The sequence below is a fragment of the Epinephelus fuscoguttatus genome, linkage group LG6 (genome assembly GCF_011397635.1).
Source record: "Epinephelus fuscoguttatus linkage group LG6, E.fuscoguttatus.final_Chr_v1".
In the NCBI taxonomy this organism is placed as follows: Eukaryota; Metazoa; Chordata; class Actinopteri; order Perciformes; family Serranidae; genus Epinephelus; species Epinephelus fuscoguttatus.
The window spans coordinates 20,603,488-20,623,491 of record NC_064757.1 but is presented as its reverse complement, the minus strand read 5'-3'; positions in this window follow the sequence as shown (position 1 = coordinate 20,623,491).

Sequence of the window (20,004 nt, the reverse complement as noted above, 5' to 3'; positions counted from 1 at the left end):
AGGATAGGGGCATTCGATAACCACCATTGTTATTTCTTTTTCGTGTCTCACTAGAGCTATGAATTGGGTAGTGACAGCAACACTGCCCCCACGTTTTCCGGGGGTACTGCTCCGTTTGGCCTGTTTCCGTAAGTTTTATGGATGGACAGAAGGCTCTATCCATATCCATATCCGTATTTAACGTTGAGCCTAAATGGGCCTTTAGGGGAAAACGCAATGGGGCAACAACTAAAGTAGGGTGGGTGGAAGGGGTGATGGATGGGTCCACCGACTTTCAACCAGGAGGCCAGTGTTCACCTCCTGTTAGACTGTAAAGCCAAACCCTGTTCTTTTTTTCTAAACCCAACCACATGCTTTTGTATGTGTGTAGGAAAAAAGACGTCAATCTGTGGTGCTGTACCGATGTAGTGCCTTTATTGTGAAAGTATGCAAATGGTACATTTCCTGTGAAAACAGAATTATATTTTGAAAAAAGATCCCAGAATGTCAACAACCAACTATCCAGGGTACTTTGCATGTCATATCTGAATATGGAAAGTCTATGATCAACAGATATGTTGAATGTGTTGAACTTACAGATACATAGTCAAGGTCATTCATTTTAGGGGACATAAACATAAGGAGAATGTATTTTTGAGTGGAGGGAGGCTGTAAATATAATATTTGATGGCCATAGTCAGAGAGAGTTTGGAGTTTTCCCTGTGTTGAAAATGTTAAGATGTTGTTTAGAACAATGGTCTCCTCTCGCAAGGACATGCAATTTGGGATTTGATTTTCTCCTCAGGTGACATTTACTGTAGGTCAATAATCGGTCGTTAGGGACAATGCATCATTTTTAAGAGACTTCTCACATCCTGTTTAATACCATGCCTCACTCTCTATCCCCACACATTTTAGTGAGAATTTTCCACATCTGAAAAAAAAAAAAGAGAGCAGGACGAGGCTCAGACTTTAAGCTGATGTCATCAGCGAACATCCCATAGTTATCAGTCTGACCTTGAGGTGTTTCTGAGCTCCTCGTCATGAATCATGAAAGATATCAAGTGTCTTTTGGTTTAATGTAGATAGAGACCTATAACTGTATGCACTTGGTCAAGACCTATAAATCATCCGCAGTCCCAACAGTAAAGTCTGCTATCATCTTAATGAGACGCCGCCCTCTGTTCCTACCCTCACGGCACCTCCCATTGTTTCAGCTTCCCAGGCTCTGTCTCCATAGCAGATCATACTTAATGGAAAATGTGATCTCTTTTTAAAAAGGTATTATCACTAAGGAGGATTACTAATGAGGAGAAAACAATAACTGTGCACTGAATTATTTCACACAGCATGGTTACAACTTATGGATTCACTCAGGATGTCTTGCTCTAATCCTGCATATCAGGACATCACTGTAATGGTGTTATTTTACTGGTGTTACTGTTCATTTGGAGTTGGATTAGGAATTTACTCTTTGAATCAGATAAAAATAATGCCTTTTTCTTCCCATTTCACTGGTGTGCAGTTACAACCACAAAGCTGACACAAAAGTCCTCATTAGGCTTCAGTTTCATGTGTGCCAGAGATAGAAAGAGAGAAAAAAAATCAAACAACAGAGAGATGATCAGAGAGGATTCACAGAGGCTTGCTGGTAAATCTGTACAGTAAATACAGGCCCCTTGACCTCCTCCCTGTCTCCGCTGCCAGCCTACACACTGAACACAGCTCCCTACAACTGTATCCTGCAAATTCTTCACAATAGTATATCTAAACCTCGCCACAGCCAGTCCTTCCTTGAACTCAGCTCTTCCCGTCTCCTTTGCCCTTGTTGAGAGGCTGAGCTCAGACCAGTGAATCCTCTTCAGCTCACACATCCATCCTCATTTAGGCCATGGGGACCCATTTAGGATGAGCAACGGGCTGGAAAACACAGTGACCTTCTCATATTTGACTCATTTACTGCTGTTTTTATTTCAGCCACTAAAAAACTGATGCCATGTTTTTATTTCGAGCAAAAGTTACAGAGTTGGAGCGGAGTGGCAACTATTTGTCTTCCGGCAATAATCCACACCTTGAAGGGCACGGAGAATTTATCCTTTCATCCAAATGGACAGGGGGGCTGAGGAACCTTTCGGATGCAGAAGTAATCTCAAATTGAAACATAATGGGTGAAGAATCTGTGAATTAAGACTGAAGATGTACTATTGGCATGAGGCTTTATTATCTGTGGTGCCTTCAGCGTCTTCATAACCACAATTTTAATGAGGTTAACCTCTTTAAAACAGTGGATAAGGGGATAATCACTTTTTTCTTCCTCGCCTGTCTGTATTTCTATCTGTGTGCTCCCTCTCCTTCCCCATTCCCTCTGTCTCTCGCAGGGGGAGAAGAGGTTTTTCATATCCACTCACTCCCCCTCTCATCTCCCATGTCTCCAGGTTCTCGCGCTCTCCTTCCCAATCAGACTGCTTGAGTCGTGTTCAAGGCCTCCCTCTTTCTCTCTGCACTCACCACAAAGACAGTCTAACAAAGGCCTAAGGCGGAGAGAGGGAGAACGAGAGACAGCAAAGGGAAAGAGGTGGTGGTGGTTAGAAGGGGGTGGCGGGTGGTGATGGCGGCGGCGGTGGTGGGAGGGGAGGCGCAGAGCAGGATGGAAAAAGTGAGATAGTAAAGGAGATGGATGAAGAAAGTGGGAGAGACAGAGAGAGCGAGGGGCACATTGAGACAGTAAGGAAGGCAAGCAACACTAAATTAGATGCTCTTGGAGAAGAGACAGTGAATTAATTCCAAAGAGAATATTGCATTGTATCTTCTTTTCCTTTCCCTCTCTCAGCACTGGGACACAGAGCGGAGTTATGTGTTTCCCCCAGCAGGCTTCTCTATTTCTCTCCTCTCTCGTCTGTTAGTCCCAGACCGTTCATACCACTGGCACCAGCTCCTGCTTTCCCCTCTCTTTGTCATTCTGCTTATTATTATACTTTTTTTTCTGCAGCAAATGCACTGAGTGCTAACATTACAAATGCACCAAAAACGAGATTTTGATTGAGCTATGATTGCGAAGTTCAGTATAATGCTACTTTGAGTCTTTTTTGTCATTGGAAATCTGACAAACTGCTATAATAGCCCTGGGTGTTTCATCTTTAAATAATAAAAAGAGAACAAAAACAACTCTAAGATATTGCATTTACATCAAAAGTATTATTGTTTTTTGTACTTTTACAATGTCATTTCTCTTGGTTTTTCACGGTGAGCAAACCATGATACATTGTCTAACAAGCAACATTTTCCATAACTTGCCCCCACTGTGTGACCATAATAACGATGATCTGCCACTGTGCACCCCATCCCATCTGTTTCCACGACGAATACGTCCAAGGCAGCAATCTGGTGGTTGCCTGAAACACTGGCCTGAGCCCCCACATCCACAAACCTGCATTTCGTATTTAAACAACGGCTGGAAATCATAATATTTGGCTGGGTTTGCTGAGTAGTCAGCTATGCTCCGCTGACGTTCCACTCTACAGCTTTTTTGTCAGTTTGTGCTGAATGCATAATGGAGTGATATATATATCGAGGTCTACTGAATGATTGACATCAGCTTTCACACTATTCTAAACTGTCCTTTTTATAGCTGTTTAATTAGCCAGGATCTTAGCTTTTGACTCCACTTTAGACATCTCTGTTGTCATTTAACATCTGCCAGAACTGGCTAAATATGTAGTGTGCACGTAATCCTATGCATGCATCTTCTACAAGCCTTTAATTCGGTGCAGTATCAGTGTCTGAAATTAATTTCATTACAGGCATTGCTCTAGCTGCTTTAGATACCAATAAAACCAAATTTAGGATGCAAACACAAACGTTTCAAGCAATCAAATATTCTTTGTCTGTCTCAGCAAGACTCCTTTTAACTTAACTCTGCAGATTTCTCTAACCAAGAAGACTTAGCAGGGTGTTATTTTAACAGACTCAAATTTCTTGTTGGGCTTTAAACAGCTTTTAATTAGAGACATCTTTGTTTGTTCAGATGTTCAGGATTCCGTTTAGATCATTCGGATTTTGTTCACGTTATATAACCGCTGGGATCAAGGATGAGATTTTAGCAGCCTGCAAGTTAAAGACAGTTTTTTCCTCTCGGAGTGGGCAAATATTTTCCTCACTGGCTGAGGCTTGGGATTTAAGAACAATTTATAGAGATGACACTCAGCCCTTTACTGAGGACTTCACTTCAAAGCCTGCGTAAGCGCACACTGCAATCATGACACACACAACTGCAACCGCTGTTATGCTTTGATAGAAACATACAAAAACAAGGCAATAGTGGAAACACAAATGCACGGTTATACTGAGGAGTGGTTCTTTAAGTCTGCAAGTTTGATCTTTCTCCTCGAGACCTTATTTTCCACTCCACAATGCCACATATCAACAAAAGCAAATGACTCAGACGTGCTATATTTCTTGTGCAAAGATCAATATGCTGTTCACCTGCATGAGACAGCAGGATTTATGATATAACAATGTGAGTTATGAGGGAGTCCTTCCCGTCCACCTCCTCCACCACCCTGATCATCATCAAGACTTGAGTAAACACACAACCCCCTCCACCACAGCAACCCCCCCACCCATTATTCCTTCCTGTTGCTCATCTGTAGTAGTTAACAGCAAAGTGCCCACTAAAAGGTATTACACAGGCCAAGAGGAGTCTTCACTGATTAAAAGTGTAACCTTGTTCTGCGGTGCATCTTGAGTGAGTTAATTACAACTTGTTTGGTTTGATTTGATTAGCATTTCATTCAATCAACTGTTCCATTGCAGGCTGATTGATCAAATCAACAGCCGTGGTACTGAGGTATTTGGCACCGCTCTGCTTAGCATACAGGTGTAACTGCAGGCAAAAGTAGCCAGTGTGAGTGATTCATATTTAACATAATACGATATAATAATGTGTTAGCCTATTTGATAGAAATGCATCTCTCTGTATGTTCTGTTATGAAACAGGAAGACACATTTAGGTATATTCCTGGTAACTACCCTTCCTGACAAGTGTGAAGGCAGTACTTTTACAGTATCAGCTGTATTTATTGCCACAGCAGTAAGAAGCAGCAGCTTGCCCTTGTTTGCCCTCTGCACTAACCTCAGTCTAGACAAACCTCTTAAAATCTATTCAACTTAAACCATAAATATCTGGTGAAAACTTGAGTCATAAAGAAAATTGAGCTTTGAATGGGATTTTCCTAATGTGAGAGTTCCTCGAGGTTTGCTGTAAAGCCTGTGTCTAAGGCGCATGGGCACGTGGGCGACTCACTCTCTTTGAAGAGCGAGGGCACATTTTTAGCCTAGGCAATAGAATCAATCAAGGGAATCACTGGTCTGTGCCACAATCGCCTGAAAATAAATTGTATCAGTGGTAGTATGTGAGGGATAATGGTGAGGGGTTTCAGGTAAGGAGACATCATGCCTCACTGAACTGCTTATAAAACCATTTACTGGGGCTACTTAAGGCCTCTGTTCCAGTGAAACCATTGAAAGTATTTACTGACACCCAGAGGGTTTCACATATTATCAAGCTGCACACAAAAGGCATATGGGAATCACACAAATGTGTACTTGTGTGTGTTCGTTGCTTGTTGAATAAGTGTGTGTGGACTATTTCCTTGTAATTGTTTGTGTTTTTAAAGTGTCATAAAAAGGCCATAGACAACAAAACATTCTGTTTTATGGTCGTCTGTCTAGGGTGCTAAAATGATGTTAAATACTGCAAAAGGATGCATAAACTATCCATTTCACCAGCATGGTTTACTTAAACTGTTTACTTAAAGTGCATTTACATACATTATGTCACCTTATGATCTCATTTAGACCCATTTTCTAAGTGAATCAAATTGAGGTAAAATTAAAGGTACAAAGACTTAGCACAAAGACTGGAAACAGGGGGAATAGCTAGCCGGGTTTTGTCTGAAGGGAACCAAATCTACTTTCCAGTACCATTTGCCATGATGTGGGGTTGTTTGAGGCACTATTTCTTGGCCAGGACATGTAACTTTGGAGTCTTCGCTTGTTGCCTGACAAGTGGTACAGAAAATAAAAAATAACCACTCAACCCACTGTAAAGCAGTGAATTGCTATGTGCATCTGTGTTTGTTAAATGACCAGGATATATTATCTAAATTAAACCCCTTTTACAACAAACTTAGCAAGTGTTTGCGGTTTTTCACACATGGGAAAACCTGTTAAAAATAGGCGATAGTCTGCTTTTCCATTGCCAGTAGACCAGATCTGTGTACACTGCTTTGTAGCAGAGGAGTATGCCTTTCTTTGTCTGTGTGGTTGTTTGTTTTTTTTTCCTAGTGTGTCACATTCATAGTCATGGACAGGCCAGAAACAAGTTAGTGAACAGTAGAAAGCAGCATGTAGGCCAGTGAAAATGTTACAGTGGTTACTTCTTTTTATATTTCTTACTTATTCAGTCTCTCTCTCAAACTTGGTGCTGACCAATTTGGAGTGATGTTTGAGCACTATTTGGACAGATGGACAGTACTGTGTTGTGGCCCATGATTGCAACATGCGGGCAAAGGGGCTTAAATTGAGGTGTCTGTCACAGCCAATCAGAGTCTATCGGAGCTGAAGTCAAGTCATCTGTGACTACTCAGACACATTTGACCTGGAAGTGCAACCCAGTCTCACTCCAAAGTCGTCAAAATCCGGAGCTTGGGCAGTGACTTCCAGTGTCAGACACAGACAGAAAAAAAACAAAACATCCTTTCACGCTGGCATGATACGTGGCCGGTCACCATTATTGTTTAACAGCACCCAGCGGCATCAGGGGAAAATGCCACAGGACAACAACAAAAGTTAAGATGGTGAAAGTCCAAGTACAGTAAGCGGGCATGCATTTGTTGTTCAAGGAAAAAACATTTTTCACCCATGAGGCTGCGTGCTTTTGTTGCCTAAAGCACGTGTGTGTGTGTTGGCTAAATGTAACCATGTTTAGGCCTATATGTATGTTGTAGGAGGAAAAAATACGTCAATTCGCAATGTTGTACCGACGTAATATGTTTATTTTGAAACGCAAACTGTACATTTCGTGTGAAAACAGAAGTGTATGAAACAGACAATGCATGTAACAGGCTGAAGTTGACACAGCGTCCCAGAATGTCAAAAACCAACGCACCCAGGGTACCTTGCATGCCATATATTGACGTGGAAAGTCCACAACCAAACGCTGGTATGTTAAGAGGTCAGAGTGAGAATGTGTTGGGGAGTGAGTGCTGATTGTAACCTTTCACATATAGATTAAAAAGCCAGGTGTTAATAGATCCTTTGTCCTGTGGGAATGAGGCTTTAGTGAGTTAAGAGATGCTGTTTTCTTTTTTTACCAAGCCAGGATAGCTATTTCTGCATTTCCAGTATTTGTGCTAAGCTAAATGAGCCAATGTGCTGGTGATAGCTTCATGTTTAGCATAGAGACTGAGTGGTATCAATCTTCTCATCCAACTCTTGGCAAGACAGAAGTTTCCCAAGATGTCAAATTATTCCTTTAAGAGGTTATAAATACGTCTTTGATTTACTTTGTAATGCATTCATCCTTTCAGATATTAACCCAACAAATCTGACCTCAGCTTAGTGAGCTCCAAGTGTTATTGATTTCCAGCCACAGAAAGACCTTTTTCATACTTCTCTCAAAAGTTTCTGAGGGATTCCAAAGCTAACACTGAAAGCACACAGTAGTTGGAGGTAATGAGCGAGCGGCCCCGTGGCTCTTTTCTGCTAAAAATAAAGAAAGTACCTGAGTTTGGTCTGTGGAACTTAAGTCATTCATTTCAAGTGATATTTTAAACAAAGTATGAGTAAATGTTTCTGTGCCTCTGAGCACTCATAAAGCTGTATTTTTTTTCCTCCCCACAGCCCAGACACTATGATGATGATGATGATGATGATGATGATGCATCTTAAGCCAAAGCACACGCAGTCACTCTGTGGGTGGAAAAGGAGGAGATGAAAGAGAAAAACAAGAGGTGACACTTTACATCAAGCCTCCATTTATAGAGAGTAAACAGCAGTGTTGCGGTGTTTACTTACTCACACGTGTGAAAACTTTCTTTTTTTCCTCTGAGTTGATTTTCTGAATAATTTCAGGAGGATGTTGACAAACTGTGATGACAGGAAATGTCACCAGAAAGTCGATCTTGCTGTTGTTTTAATTGTGCTGTTCAATTATTTGTGGGAGGATGTTCAGTTCAGACTTCTTCTGGCAAACATTTGAGCAACTCAATGACCAAAGTATGCCGAAAACCATATTGTTGAATGACAATGCAGACAGTATATGTAATAGGTCAATAACACACAAAGAAAGCTGTGATGACAAGTGTTTTGAATAATAAAACAGAGATGGCTCAGAAAAAGCAAGAAGCAAAGAACAATCCAAGGTTATTTTCTCTGTTGACGTGCGTCCCAAACTAAGGACCTCATTTCTAATGGAAACAAGCGTACGGGTATGTTCGACAATCCAATGCCCTTGTATTAGTATGCTACAGAAACATCCCTTTAACTGGTATTGATAGAGAACGGTGCCCTGGAGACCTGGATCCTTGAAAAGCTGCCTTCTCTTGATAGGTAATCAACCAGAACAGAACTATTTATTTTTCAATCTTAGCCAAAACAAGCCATGTAAAACGTTTTGGTTGAAACCAATCAACGCTGCAAAGCCCTGACATTATGCACCCTGCAGGTTTATTCGTAGAGACAGTGGGAGGCTAGATGTTAAAGATTAATCCCTGCATCACCATTGACTGCCTTGGCAAAAACTATTAAATGATCAATAAGTTAAGCGGAGCCAGGATGGCCGCTGACATGACAGTACCATTGGTCCCTGGGTTATGATCAATATATCGACCCTGCTTGCGGATACTGTCCCCCTTTCCTCTATGGACTCTTCCACCATCGCATGGTCTGAGGCTGAATACTGTAATATGATAGCTGTCAAGGAATGTTTGTGTCCATTCTCACCCAGCCAGGCATATAACAGTAATGTTTATGCACCCCCACCGGAATATGTAAATAATTCAGAGGTTATGCAAGGGATTGTCTTGGCTGCGCCTGTGTCAGGCACTGAGAAACTCTCTGCTAGGCGAAGGAGGATTTTCAATGCTCTCATCCCCCTCCTTACAAAGCAGTACACTTGACATTTTCCCATTCCAATTCAAGAGTCATCTTTGAGCAGTGTAAGCTTTCCAATTTTTGTTTTTTTTTTTCTTTTTCCCTGAGCGATCTGGAATACAGCTATGGGAACGGAGGACACTGCGGGGTAATTAGTGCACGGCTGGTGGAAGCGAAGCTGGCAAAACAAAATCCGCTTTTCCTCATCGATATGGAGATTTTAGCCTATCACGAGACTTCTGAAAATGCCAAGTTGCAATAGGAGGACTATTATTTCTAATGTATTTGGATACAATTCAGTAAGGCTCAGACCAGCACTGCTGTAAAATGTCACAAAATGGAGACAACTCTTGTGGTGAATATCGGTAAACATGACTAAAAAAACAAATATATTTCATATACAGAAACACAGCAAAAATATGTGTGTAAATTAATTTGAGAAGTTGACCACATGAGTGATTTGATTCGAAATGAACTCATCCACACTGTCTCAACAGCTTCAACAAAATCTGCACTCAGACATGTCTGAAAATGTATTGATGCAGCTGCATAATTTTATATATCTATTTAACCTTCATTTAACCAGGAAGTCCCATTGAGACTGAAAATCTCTTTCACAAGAAAGACCTGGCCAAGGTAGCAGCCAATCATCACACATTTCAAATGCAAGAAATTCAACAAAAATCCACAATAAAACAACAACTATTCAAACATTGTGGCCTCTCAAGAAAAACAAGCACACGTCTCTATCACGATGCTCTTAAACTCATCAGTGGATATAAGTGTTTCTAACTGAATATAATTTTAAGAATTACATTTCTTTTTCTATAATTGCCAGAGCTTACCTACAAATGAGATACTTTTTCTAAACTCTTGTCACAGCAACCTAACTTCATCACACAATTAGCCAAATAGTTATTTTCTGCTCAAAACCATTTGCTGTTTGTTAAACACTCACTCAACATTTAAAAATAAAAATTAAAAAAATAAACTATTAAATAAAGCAAACCCGACTCTTGAGGAACGTACAGTCAATCATACGACAACCACTTTAAAAATACTAACAGTTGATGGCATAACAAAAACGACATTATTTATCATATTTCATTTCTACAAGCATACAATAGACACTAGGAAATCCATCCTTTTACTGTAAACCACTCTACATTTTTTTTGGCTGACTGTGAATTATGTACATGTTTTCCAACATACTTTCTAAAAGTGAACAAGTCATTTTTACGTTGTAGAATTGCTGTAGTAAAGGCTTAATCAGCCATGAACTCCTCCTATTGTTACTCTAATAGACACTGTTTTGCTACTGCTTCTTGAAAACACTTCTAGCTTGGGTATTTGTATATTTCGCCAGATATTTAATACTTTATTGTTCTAAATCTGGGCCAAGCGAGTGACCCTGATCTGTGGAACCCACTGGTTGTCTGGTTGGTACTTGTGGTGAATAGTTAAAATTGTGGTTACTGTACTTTGTGTTACTGTAATCCGAAGTATTTTCTGGCACAAGAATTACCTTTGGGATAAATAATGTTCTGTTGAATTAAATTGAACTGAATGAATTAGCTGCAAGTGATCAACAAAAAAATCCAAATGTGAAAAAATAAAATACTCAAATACAGTAAAAATGGCACAGAAGCTGTACAATCTCCTTTGTGACAAACTTCAGCACCTGGCTATGTCTCCGATTGCGATTTGAATCAGCTGTATTTGGTTTATACTTTACACAACCGAGACCAGCTGTTTCTCAAAGTTTCAATGATCTGTTCATTCAAAAATGCTCAACTGTTCCAGTAAAGCTTTTGAGCTGCTGCTGTTGTAGAACTAGAGGCTATTTTATTTTTTGTAAGGTTCTGAACATTAGGTTTTCATTTCTGGCATGCTGTATGCAAGCATTTGAAAATAAGACAAGAAAAATATATATAGGTATTGGGCAAATTTGTATGTAAAGACATTTTAAACATTTTAGAAACCCGTTAACTGACTTCATATTCTCTGAAAACAACATGAATTGTGTTAATGATAACAGATGGATAATACTCAATGAGTGGATAAAAGTGATTGTTCAAAAAAAATACCTGCATCCAGGGTCTGATCTTATATTGGTGTCATATAATAAGTAAATACTGTAGTATTTACTGTAGTAGTAGTGTAGTTGAGTTTTTATAGTACTGTCAAATTTCACTTTTACTCCATTACATTTTCTAAATATTATGTACTAGTCCATAGCCATTGAGTACAGCATACCATACCATGACTTAGTCATACCAAAAATTAGAAAACAACAAACATTCGGCCACAGGGGGAGCCACAGCGATCGGTCGCGATCGGTGAGCCATTTTTAAACATTTTTCTGTTGTTATAGCGCCACCTAGTTTCCAATTAGAGTTAAATTTCTCCAGTCACCTTGAGGCGTCCTGTTCTACATATCTACCAAGTTTAGTAAAAAAACCGATATGGCAGTTAGGCCTTGATAGGAAATTAGCTCTCTAGCGCCCCCATTTTGTTTGATGGGGTCAATAATGGAGGGGTCCCCTCAGATTATGTGTGGTCATATGCCTACAAAGTTGCGTGGTGATCGGTGAAACCCTTGACATGTTATACACGTGTGTGATGAGCCACACCCTGTGCAATATTCATTGCCTTATAGAAGCTCAGTTTTAGTAAGTTTTCCAACTTTTGCCAAGAGGGAACTTTAGATATTGGTCCCTAGATTATGCTCACCGAGTTTCATGCAGATCGGTCAAACTTCCAGGAAGAGATCGATTTGAAGTGTTTTTCAAAAAATTCAAAATGGCAGAAAATCTATATAACCGGAAGTTATGGCTTCTTGAGGCAAATTTGTTCCTCACGAGGAGAGGCATGTGCAAAGTTTCATGTCTCTACGACATATGGGACATGAGATATGCCCATTTAAAGTTTGCAATTTCAATTGGTTGCTATAGCGCCCCCCTTTAGCCAATTGATGTAATATTGCATCATTCGCATCCTCCCATGACCCTCTACCACTGTGCCAAATTTCACATGGATTGACCAAGTCAGTGAGGAGAAAAACATGGAACAGACACACAGACAGACACACACACAGATAAATTTTCCCTAGGTATTTTTGTTACTTCATTAGTACAAAATAAAAATGGAAGGTTCGGCAATTCAGTGGTCTAAGCTTGCAAGTTCATTGGTCAGTTCATTGGTTAATCACATAAGGGCAAGTGCAAACAAGTGCTCTCAAAGCCAAAGTCAAGTTTGAATTTCCAGTCAAGTTCAGGCTGCATGTCAGACTAGATGCTGCAGATAGCGACTACATTTCTCTCAACGATGAGGCTGACTCCGTGATGGAAGCAGAAAATGGCGTCCCACAGCAGAGAGGGCGAGTAATGATTCAAGGAGATAAAGATTTGTGACAGGTAACTGCGCAATGACTGCTCCTCTGCAGTGTGTCAGCCCTGCATCTTCAAAGGTTTTCTTTAAAGCCTTCTAAGTTGGGACGAAGCAATCTTTTTTTTTTTTTTTTTAAGTGCAATGTATGCTCCATTTTTAAGGCTGTGTATGTGAAATAAACACCATAATCCCCAGTGTTGAAGAAATTTCAGAGCTGATGATTTAACAGCTGAAGAAGACACTTTGATGGATCACCCACAGCATTTAATGACGACTCAATTGAGGAGAATCACAGCTCAACATACAGAGCGTAACACTGAGTATGCCATCGAGACATTCGGAGGGTGCATGCACGACATGCACGGTTAATTGGCTCTGAATTGCCCATAGTTGTGAATGTGTGTGTGAATGGTGGTCTGTCTCTATAGCCCCGTTTCCACTGAGTAGTATGGTCCGTTGATTAGTTAGTAGCGGACGATCACTCTGCTCAGGGCTGAGTTGTGGTTGTTTTTTTTTTTTTAGGCTCATGGAACTACTGTTCATACCGTGGAGAGTCGTATTAGTAAACTGTAACTATGAAATGAAAGGATGTTTTGCTGCTGGAGCTGGAGCTGGAGTCAGAGAAAAATAATTCAGCTTAATATAATGCAACTTTTAAGGTGGAACATCTAACTTGTATAATATAATGTAACAATGTAAATCAGTCAACACACCTGAAATATTCCATATGACAACTTTGACCACTATATGGCATTGAGTGGATCTTTAAGCGTTTATATATATTATTTTGGGCAGGGTTATGTTAACTGCATACATTCTAATCCTCACTCGTAGAAAAGAAAAGGGTCGTGTAGCGTTGGGCTACGGTAACACTAAACCCCAGAGCTTGCCTGAGAAGGACTAAATGCACAAACCCGCTACTTTTCAACATCCCATGGAGAGAGACTCTGACTCCAGCCTGTTTAATTTTGTCCAGAAAATGTTGGCATGCAGCCTCGTTCTGTGGACGATAAACGAGAGGCAGACTTCCATCTGTGTCTCCGATAATGAGGAAATACAGTGAGTGCTGGATGAAGCAGTGAGTGACGACAGCCCTGCCCACCTTTACAGGTACGATTTGCAATGGAAACGCTCAGGTCTAGGTACCATGTCTGAAGGGTACTTTTGGTTCCAAAGGTACCATACCGAAAGTGATTGGTGGAAATGGGGCTTATGTGTTAGCCCTGTGATAGTCTGGCGGCTTGCCCAGGATGTAGCCCACCTCTCACCCGATGTCAGCTGGGATAGGCTTCAGCCGCCCATGACCCCCAACAGGATAAGCAGTTACAGGAAATGAATGAATGTCCCGATATATGGCTGTGTGAAGTTTCTATTGGTTACTAACTTCAAACAAAAAGCAAGCTCACTTGGCTTGCTCTGAATCACCTCGACTGTCTCTAACAAAATGCACATATCTCGTCTGTTGAGCCTGGAACACAGAGCAGTCTTCCTTCCACTAAATCTTAGGGGCTATGGCATTGGAGCTGGCGAGGCACCCTTATTTGGGCAGCTGTACTCCCTTTGCCACAACTGGGAAATGATAGATAGAGTGCATTCTTGACAAAGGTCAAGTAGCCTGACCTCGAGGCCTCTTTTAGGCTTTCTGCTGACCTGACTGTTACCTTAATAATAATAACTATCATCCATTTCCTTTACTGACCAAGACTAAAGGCTGTAACACTACAAATTATTTTTTTTAATGGCATTTACTTGTACTTTTACTTGCGATACTTACATTGAATACAGTAGAATTACTGTTTATACCTAAGTACAGATACTTAAAGACTCAAGTGATATTCTAAAAGGTGTCTTTTACTTCTACTAAAGTCATTTTCTGGTAATATATTTGTACTTTTACTCAAGTGCAGCTTTCAGGTACTTCATCCACCACTATAACATATAACTACTGCGAATCAAAAGTGGTCCATCAGTACAACAGAACATGAGCAGGGAAAAGTCTCTCCTGAGTCCCTATTAACACCACCCACACAGCTCTCCATAGAGAACATGTATGTCAGGGGGCGTGTACCAGATAAACAGACAAACACATATCCATAGTATTGTGCTGCATCTTTACCACAGTTAATTACACACATGTGCATAATAATTTTTTGCTCCATATGGTTGATATTCACACACATTTACATATTTTATCTGGAAAAACTGTCATCAGTTGGAAAGGTGGGAACAAACGCTCATGCACACACAGACAGACACATACTGTACACAAGCAGTGAATCTTTTTAAATGTCAGTTCTAGGTCAACAAATTATCAGGAAGACAAATACGATGCTTTGATCTGAATCTGATGTCAAGAGAACGCCTTTCTAACCGCGGCCTAGATAATAAACTCAGTCATAAACTCGTTCAGTAATAAGGAACACTCAATGTGCCTAATTACACGAGAACCCTGCAAAGAAAGCCAGTCAAATTTTATGCATCATTGTCGAGAGCCTTCTCTTCTTTTTCCGACTGAGTGGATTGTTTTTCATTTTTCAGTGAGACATAAATTTTGCGCACCATACCAAATTCAAATCAGAAACCATAAAAATGCTGAACAACATGAATGCAAAGTAGGGCCACTGGATTTTAGGAGAGACTGGCATTGATTGTGTTTTGAAATCCACTCACATTTTTCATACAAGAATGAAATACACTCTGCTATCTAATCACAAGTCCAGGGTGAAGGGTGCAGGAGTGTCCAAGACTGTGCAAGAGTGCGTCTCAGGTTGCACTGTATAAAGATAAAGTCAGGAACTTTTTGGCAACCAAGATCCTGCTTGACCTGATTGCATCTGAGGATGCCTTGTTGGGACACGCCTGCACGCTTAATCCCAAGAATGCAAATTTTATTTCTTTTGGCAAACATGAGTCACTTCAACTGGTTGCCAAATAAAAATCAGGAAGAGCCCCAAGTACAAATAATTCTGGCACAGGAATCGGACCCTCCCCTCAATGTGGTACCTCCGGCTTGGTCATGTGGTCCAAAAAAAACCAATGGTGAGCCCTTTATTATTTCACCAGTGGGAAGCCTGGGAGGACTCACATGAGTTGTTCACATCATTAATCAATTGTTCAGTTGCGCTAGAACAAAAACAAAGTCAGTGGACAACAACATATTGGGGCGCACTCATGTTTTGTACATAGAGGCGCTGTAGAGAGACGAACACAATGAGAACCACTGACCTGAGAGAAACTGTAGTGTGCATGCACCAAAACTATGCAGGCTCCACGTGTTTGGATTTCGCTCCTGTTTTCTCTTGAAGTGTTGGCAGCACTCCTGAACACGAGACTTTGGGGAGTAATGCTTCCCAAATGGTCTGCGTGTTTTTCTACTATCTGAGGAATTGCAGCTGTTTTCCATTCAAGTGTGAATCCACTTGCTTTTGGGAATTTTGTTTTCGGTGTCAGACGCGGTGCTGACATTTAAGTGTGTGCGTGTGTGTGTTTAAGTGTGTAATGAAACACTTTTATAAGATAAGCAGAGCAAGAGATGTTAGTCTTGGCATAGCAACCATAGGGAGGAATATTAAAGGTTTCCATTTCTAATTTCCTGTGGAATACAGTACTGCACATTGAGGTTGTTTCACTGCTGTGTGCGTGCAGAGGAAGGCGCACTGAGGCTCATTTGTCACACGTACATGTTAGTCTTTTATAATTGGAATAAAATTTTGAGAACAAAAGTGTTAATGGGATAAAAAGCAGTCTTGATGACAACAATTTGGACTGCACAAAACTACTCTGAGCACATCAGAGACCCGCAGATGAGTGTACAGCAGTCTAATCCCCAAAGCTTTTTTTTCTTGAGGAAATAAATTCCCTGTTGAACACATGACATCTCATTGTCAACACAACTGATGACTAACCATTCTGTTTAGCTGTCACCTCGGAACCTCTCCTTTGAAGGCTCACTGTTTTGTCTAAAATAAAGCACGTTTTTCAAATCTTGCCAATAAGTCTGATTCTTGTTTATTGAGTCCTATCCTCTCATTTCCCCCTGTGTAGAGTTCCGTTTGACTAATCTTCTGTCTCCCATGCCAACAGCACAGTACGCACATGTGAACACGTCTCATACTGAAGACAATCAAGCCCTCTCTCTCTCGTTTCCTGTCAGTGCGTCTGTCACAGTCTCCCTTTTAAGTGCTTCTTTTTTTTTTTTTTCTAAGATTTGTCACCCAGGAGAGATGTCATGCATCTGCTGTAGGTCACACCGAACATGAACATGTAGCACTTAAAAAAAAGACAGCGGAGACATGTCGGATATCATCCACCTACCAGACCACAGGGTCAAGCTGAAATTTTGTAGAAGTCTATGAAACGACTCAGGGCAAAAGACAAAGTTCATTGGAGGTGAAAATGAATAGATGCATTGAAAGGGAATCGCCGACAGTTCACTTGCTCTCTTTTGTTTGACTGATGTTTTCCCCATGGCATTGGAAGAAGAGGATGAATAATGAATGGGACTTGCTGCAGTTTAGGTTATTCCCACCTGGAGTATCATGTGGTTTTCAAAAACTGTGTCAAAATAATGAGCATGAGCCCAAATGTTATTAAACTCATCTACTCAGCCTCATTAAAATCTAAAATCACTACGTTAATGGGGACTTGTTATAGCCATGACTGGAAGACTATGAGTATCATTGAGTGTACTGTATTTGTATTGTGTATTTGCAAGCTGCCATTATCAGAAATGTGCAGCTCCTCTTGCAAATGATTTCTTATATAAAGAACAGCACTAGTATTTGCATTATACCATCATATTAGAAAGTAAATAACTGTGGTCATTTGCAATTCAAAGAAAGTGAAAACTATCAAAAATCCATGCTCACATTTTTGCTTTCTGCTGGCAAACATCAGGGAAGTGTGCATGCCTGCAGGGTGAAAATTCCTCAAGTAACAATATGTCTTTAGATCAAAGTTATTTATGTGGTCGGAAATTCAAAGACAGAACAAAAATGAGAGGATAAAAAATATCTGCTAACTGTGAAAATGCTGTAGTTAGGTGAGCTACACCTATTTTACACATCAAAGTCTGTTTACATGTCTTGGGGAGCACTATTGCATGTATGAAAACAGATGTGTAAAGGCTTGTGTGGGTCCAAAGGGAGCTGGAGGAAATTTGATAAATTGCCTCAAGTGATGTCACTTGAGTCAGCATCAGTTTGGGGCTGAATGGTGCTGATACACCAAGCCAATGTCCGTCTGTTGGTCAATGTTGGGGTGTCATAGGGTGTCTGTCGCCCTGGCTTTTGCGGTTTGCCTGCACTGTTGGCACTAGTTGGCCCTTGTTGGTTGTTTTTGGGCTGATTCAGCATGGTGAGGACCAGACAGAGCCCCTTGATAAGGGAAATCAATGTGATTGGCAGTTCAACTTAGGCTTTTAGCTACTACTAGCATAACACACCCAAATCAGCGTTGGGCTCTTTACTCTTAAAATGTAATACATTACTCATTACTCTTTTCAAAAGTAATTACCTGTAAAATTGGTAATGTTTATCTCCCCAAAATTCAGATGTGTGCCTCTGTGTGAATGTCTAGGTAATCGCTGTTACATGTAGCTAAGGCCCTGTTTAAATGACAACGGTTTCTCTAAAAATAGAAAAGTCTGCCCTTTGCGTTTTAAATAACTTCTGCGTTTATATGACGATGTTACTGAAACGATCCCCATTCACACGGAGCCGCAAAATCTACTGGAAACGCTGTAGTATGCACGCCAGGCCAGTGGGTGGCAGTGTATATTTCCAAAGCAACACCACGGCTTCCTCTACAACACGGTGATTACCAAACCAAAACAAAGAAGACACAATGGCAAAAGCATGACGAGATGGAGTTCCTACAGTAACAGATCTACACTTCACTTCAAATCAACAGGGTGAGCAGCACAAACAGAGCTCAGCATTGTTGTTGTGACGGTCGGCATGCCTAGTGACTGGAACCGTACTGCGCATGTGCGAAAAGGCTCTGTTTTCAGAGGAACTGCATATTGCAAATTTACATGACAACGGAGACGCTGCCGTTTCCAAAAAGTTGCACTCTGGAACCCGTTTTCAAAACGTTGCATTTTCAGGCACCCAAAACGCCGCTGTCATATAAACGATCGTCCAAAACGCAACTTAAGTTTACCGTTTTCAGTTGAAATTGTTGTCGTATAAACGGGGCCTAAGACTAGATTGCTTATTTTTTCACCTGGGGTTTTCTGGGACCAATGCTCTGCCCGAAAGATGGAGAGTTGCTCATGGAGCAACATTTCAACCACCACATATTCAACCACAAGCATCATTACTTCCTTGTAGCTGCAGCTGTCCACAATTAAAATCCAGTTTGGGTTGTTTAGCCAGTGCAGGGCTACAGTCGACCTCCGTGGCCGCAGAGGGCTCACCTTTGGTGGGGTGAATTACAGCTTCACGTTGTTGTGCTGTCAGTCGTAGTAGGTGTTTCAGACAGGAGGTTTAAAGATGTGTTTTTTGCAGTGGAAAAAGTGTTAGTCCGACTACCTACAGCAACAGTGTTCTTGTCATTTTACCTCCTGACAAAACCAAAGTCATGGGAATATTTCCAGCCAATAAGATTTCGTTTCCAACTAGCTTGCTGCTTTGTGACATGCCTGCGCAGTGTGACGATTACTAAAATGAGTCCGCTGATGTGACTGTTGTATTTCAGGTCAGTAGTGATGTGATTACAAAAGTAACATTGTAATGAGTTGTCTGGTTTTGGGGTAATATTACTGACATTTTATTAGTAATAAGTTACACTACTTTCATTCATTCATTTCGGTAACCGCTTATCATCTTGAGGGTCATGGGGGGCTGGAGCCTATCCCAGCTGACATTGGGCGAGAGGCAGGGTACACCCTGGACAGGTCACCAGACTATCATAGGGCTAACACATAGAGACATAGAGACTTTCTCACTCCACTAATTTGGAGTGACCAATTAACCTATCCCCAACCTGCATGTCTTTGGGCTGCGAGAGGAAGCCGGAGTACCCAGAGAAAACCCATGCTGACACAAATGGGGAACACATGCAAACTCCGCACAGAAGGGCTCCCTCCTGGGTCCTTCTTTGTTTTTTACATTTAAATGTACAAGAATACTATGCTTAATTGGTGGAGCAGTCTCTCTACATAACCTTGAATCATGCCATTATGTATATTAGTTTGTCTAAAACTACACTTCTGCGTAAAACCCAAACAAGAATCTGAGACTTTAAAATGCAAATGTACTGTGTGGTGATGTGTGCTTGTGGCTCATCCTCAGGTCCAGAAATGAGCTTAGCCAGCCACAGCCAGTACACAAGCAGCAATTCAAACCATCAGGTTAAGGATATTTTAAATCTACCAAAAGCTGTGTTCAGATCATTTCTCCCAGCTAGGCTCAGCCAGAGCAAGACACTTATTCACATGCTAGGAAATGAGATCAACTTTTTGCGTGTATTCTCCATGTG